The sequence below is a fragment of the Blastomyces gilchristii genome (assembly GCF_000003855.2).
Source record: "Blastomyces gilchristii SLH14081 genomic scaffold supercont1.3, whole genome shotgun sequence".
In the NCBI taxonomy this organism is placed as follows: Eukaryota; Fungi; Ascomycota; class Eurotiomycetes; order Onygenales; family Ajellomycetaceae; genus Blastomyces; species Blastomyces gilchristii.
Window position 1 is genome coordinate 2,628,266 of NW_003101680.1, and position 5,197 is coordinate 2,633,462.

At 29.7% G+C, this 5,197-nt stretch overlaps 1 pseudogene across 1 annotated transcript; it reads left to right on the plus strand.

Moving 5' to 3' along the window:
* Positions 1-1,004: 1,004 nt before the first annotated feature.
* On the plus strand, positions 1,005-1,093 carry BDBG_16522 (annotated as a pseudogene). Its single transcript has one exon. The product of its transcript is annotated as a tRNA-OTHER (tRNA).
* The last annotated feature ends 4,104 nt before the right edge of the window (positions 1,094-5,197 follow it).

Below are 5,197 nucleotides of genomic sequence, written 5' to 3' on the forward strand. Positions count from 1 at the left end.
ACTTTTTTTACATGCACGCGTACACAGTTCTATATTGACATTTAAGTTAATCTTGTAATAAATAATATTAAAGTTATACACAGAGTGATAGAAGAATAAGAGATGTGTATGATATTGTTATAAAAGTAGCTTACAGCTCTTAAATTTCTTACAGATCTCAAGTTTTGAAATTTTCTTTATCTTTAACATTTTTTATAAGTGATGTGGCATTGAAAATAAATACAATGTGTGATATATGAAAATAAATAAGATGTGTATAATATTATTTATCTTTTTACAATTAACTCTTACAGTTAAAAATCAATTCATTATCTCTTCTCTTTTCTTACACTTTTTCTTTATCGGCTAGTTACTACTCTTATATAATCTCTATATAATACAGTGTTCAGTGACTAGATTCAGCAGCTTTCACTTTTATAATTCTGTTTCATATATTATACTATCTCTCTTCACCTGCTCAGACCACTATAGTGAACAGCTTATTAAAACTAATCTCACTCAATCTCTGAGTATTTTCAGAGATTGAGATAAGTTGATTTCACATATCTATGAATGTTTCAGATACTTCATTCTCTGTTATCTTTATATTTGAACTGATATAAATAGTTAAATTCAACTCTGAATCTCTTTTTCTTCTGTGATCTGACTTATATATAAGTCTGCTGCTCTGAGATTACTCTTTACTATATTACATCTGCTATCTGCAGTATAATATTATATAGCTAGCTATAGTTTTATTACTTATTAAAGTATGATATTCATCTGATTTTTTTATTACTTCTCATTCTTTTCTTGTAATTATGAAAAGATTAAAATAAGTGAGATCATCTAATTTGTAAGTGTCTATGATTTCTCTTACTTTATAAGACTTTTTAATTATAAGTCTCTTCTTTTTCAACACTAATGATAGTGCTATGAATAATTATTATCTACTCAGATCTTACATCTTTATCTCTATAAGATATGAATTATTTATTAAGTTATATAAGATTTATCTCTTTAATGCCCCGGTGGCCGAATGGTTAATGCGGCCACCCAGTAGCACCTTGGCGTGGGAAACCAAGGCGCGTGGGTTCGAAACCCGCAGGGGATACATTAAATCCGGAACTCAAGCACCTCAGGTTCCTAATAAATACAGAGGTGTACAAATCGCTCCAATGAATTGCTCTATGTTCCTGGGCTGGGAAGTTATTATCGCATGTATCTAATTGTCACTCCTTTGTATTTTCCTATGTTCTTGTTATCTTGGCGTGGTCTCAACACCTGTATTTCCTCCTGTATAACCAACACTTGACCTGTATTTAACATCACGCAAGGACTCATCATAAGCTCCGCTTGTATATGAGTATAATGGAAGAATAATAATAATAATAATAATAATATCTCTTTAATTATTTCAATGCATATATTTTCAGAGAATGTGATTTAAGTATTTTATAGAGCTTAAATCATCTAGATTGAAACTTCTCAGAACTCTTATTATGTATAAGAACTTATATTCTCATCTTGAGACTTCATTTCTTTACTAGTGAGTCTTGTATTCTTTTTGATTGAATTGCTCAGTTCAGAAGTAACTTATTAGCTTTTACATATGCATGGCTGATCTCTTTCAATCTTGACTCTGTATCTGTGACTGCTGCATCTGCAACTGCTGCTTTCACAACTGTTACTCTCTTACTCACTTTTTTCAAATCATTCTCTGAGATGTGCAGATGCAATTCATACAACAAATAGAATAATAAATACTTAGAGACTATATACTGCTGAAATCATGTGACTAATAGCATCTGTCTGAGATATTCATCTCATAATCACATAGAATTACTCACTAGATATTTTGTCAGCATATTGCTCAGAATTTCATTCAAACATTTCATCTTTTCATTTATTTATAAATGATATGATGTTGTTCTATAATATCTTGTCTGTAACTGTTTCATGAAATGTCTCATTACTTCTTCTATGAGATTCACATTATTATTAGTCAGAATTTCACATGATATTTTATAGTTAATATATATCTTATTATATAAGAACTTTATTACTATTTTCTCAATCATCTCTGAAACTGCTTTCACTACTGATCAATCAGTAGTATAGTTAATAGCGGTAATCATTTAACAATTTTTATTTAACATTCACAGTAGTATTATTATTATTCTTATTCTTTAATTTTAGATGTCTGCAGTCAGAGACTATGATATCTTTCTGAGAACTTTTAGTTCTCAGGGTTTTTCCTATATCTATAAAGTTAACTATTATACATTCACCAATTTCAGATATGCAAAATCACAAAATTCCAGCTCAGAATATAAAAACTGTTTGCAAATTGCAGTATTTTAACATCTTCTGATACTTTGAAATCATTTGACAATATCATGACAAAAGAAAAGAGAACACAGTCTTAAAGATAGACATATTAAATAAATAGATAGAAAAGAATAGAAAGAAAAAGTAAAGTAAAGAGAGACTGTAATAAAACAAATTATCAAAAAATAGTATATAGCTGTTTTAACAGATTATATCTGATCAATTTCCTTCTCTTCATATTCAGATATTTCTGAATTTAGCCATTTTCTTATATCTGCTTGAGTTGCTGATAGAAAGTCTATTAAGTATTTAATTCCTGTCTCAGTTGAGAATAAGAATCTCATATTTAATTGATTTAGATCATACTTCTCTTTCAATCTGGCTCTGAGACTATTGTATAATGCACAGTGCATTACAATATACTCAGAATTCTCATTTGCATTGCAGAATGAGCATTCTATTGAGTCAAATCTATCATCAAATCTTTGTATATAAGATTTGAAATAGCCATGTTCTAGTTTCAGCTGTATTATAGATGAGAATATTTTCTTTTTACATTTAATTGAACAAGATTTCCACTTGGGTTTTATTTCAAATCTTGAATAATATATACTTGAAAGAGGTCTACGCTGAATAGATCAGTATAATATTTATAGATCTTATATATCAAAGTGAAAAACATTAGAGAAGAAAAGAAAGAGAAAGTGTGAGAATTGATAATTGAAGTGAATATTTATACATGTACACAATGGCATATGCGGTGGAACTTCAGAGTGAAAGAATAGGGGTTTTTGTACACAGTGAAGCTTCAGAGTGATAGAATAGAAATTCTGTAGATTTTCAGCTGAGAATTGACAACTGAGAATCAGAGTAGTAGAAATCTGTGAAGTGTAATGAAATAGTCTATATAATTGATCAGGCACAGCCTGTCACATTAGCCCCTCTCTCTCTTTCTTGATTGTATGTAGCTTCTATCAGTCAAGGGCCGTGATCTCAGATAACACAGAACTCAGAGTCCAGGTCAGATGATCATAGCTGACTTATTTCACAAGATATTGTCAGCTGCAGCTGTGAAATCTCTTATTAAGAATATTTTCAATCTCTTATTCAAGTTTGTTATCTTCTTCTATAATCCCTGGCAGCTGTCAGTTGAAAGTCAGTTGAGAAGAGAATAGATCAGTGATGACACAGTGAAGCAAGCTTATATAAAAGATATCATGAATCTCTGATAGTATGTCAAGATAGTAGTTATTACTGTCTAGAACTTCTATCACTTTATACTCTATATAATGATAATTTAGTATGTGAGATGAGTATGTAATCTGTATATTCTTAAGATTTAATCATACTAGATCTTCTATCTTATATTACTCAGTGAAGTCTCAGTAAATATTGATTCAATCTTCTTAATTCTGTTTAGTACTCACTATAGAGGCTTCTGCGAGTATTCATTTAATAACTATTCTCATCCCTGATTTTGCAGTTTTTATATACTAATAACAGTTCTTAGTTGCTTCAGTGTCAGAGACTATTCTAATTGAAGATGATAATGTCACTGAGACTACTCTCTTCTGTTCTCAAGCTTCTCTCAGTGCTTTCTCTTTCTTCTCTGTGAGAAAGATTATGCACACATCAGGTTGTAAGTGTTCAGTCTCAGATGACTCTCACTGTTATTTATCTGATTCTGTATTTTCTTCTTCTTTTATTTCTTTCACTTCTGTTCTCTCTGTCTTGACTTCTGATTCTGCAGATTTCACACTCTTCTTCAATTCTTCTACACACACATGTACACATTTCTATATTGACATTTCAGTCAATCTTGCAATAAACAATATTAATGTTGGATACAGAGTAGTAGAGAAATCAGAGACATGTATAATGTTATTATAAGAGCAGCTTATAGCTCTTGAATTTCTTATGAATCTCAAGTTTTGAGATTTTCTTTGTTTTTAATGTTTTTGATATTTTTCAGATAATGTGATGTTGAAAATAGATTAACTGTATGACATATGAAAAGAAATGAGATGTGTATGATAATATTTTATCTTTTATAACTGATTCTTACAGTTGATAATCAATTCATTATTTCTTGTCTTTCTTACACTTTTTCTTTGTCTGCTAGTCACTACTCTTACATGATCTCTATATAATACAGTGTTTAATGACTAGGTTCAGTAGCTTTCATCTTGTGATTCTGTCTCACATATTATACTATTACTGTCTCTCTTTACCTGCTCAGATCACTACAGTAAACAGCTCATTAAAACTAATCTGATCTAATCTCTGAGTATCTTCAGGGATTGAGATGACTTAATCTCACACATTTACAGATGTTTCAGATGATTCATTCTCTGTTATCTCTATAATTACACTGATGTAAACAGTTAAATTCAACTCTGAATTTCTTTTTCTTCTGTGATCTGATTTATATATAAGTCTGTCACTTTGAGACTGCTCTTTACTATGTTACATCTGCTATCTGCAGCATGTTATTATATAATCAGCTACAGTCTCATCACTTATTGAAATGTGATATTTATCTAATTTCTTCATTACTTCTCATTCTTTTCTTATAATTATGAAAAGATTGAAATAAGTGAGATTATCTGATTTGTAAGCATCTATGATTTCTCTTACTTCATGAGACTTTTTAATTATAAGTCTCTTCTTTTTCAACACTGATAATAGTGCAGTAAATAATTATAATTCACTCAGATCTTGCATCTTTATCTTCATAAGATATAAATTATTTATTAAGTTGTATAAGACTCATTCCTCTGATTCTTTCAATACATATATTCTCAGAGAATATGATTTGAGTATTTTATAGATCTCAAATCATCTAGATTAAAACTTCTCAACACTCTCATTGCATACAAAAACTTAT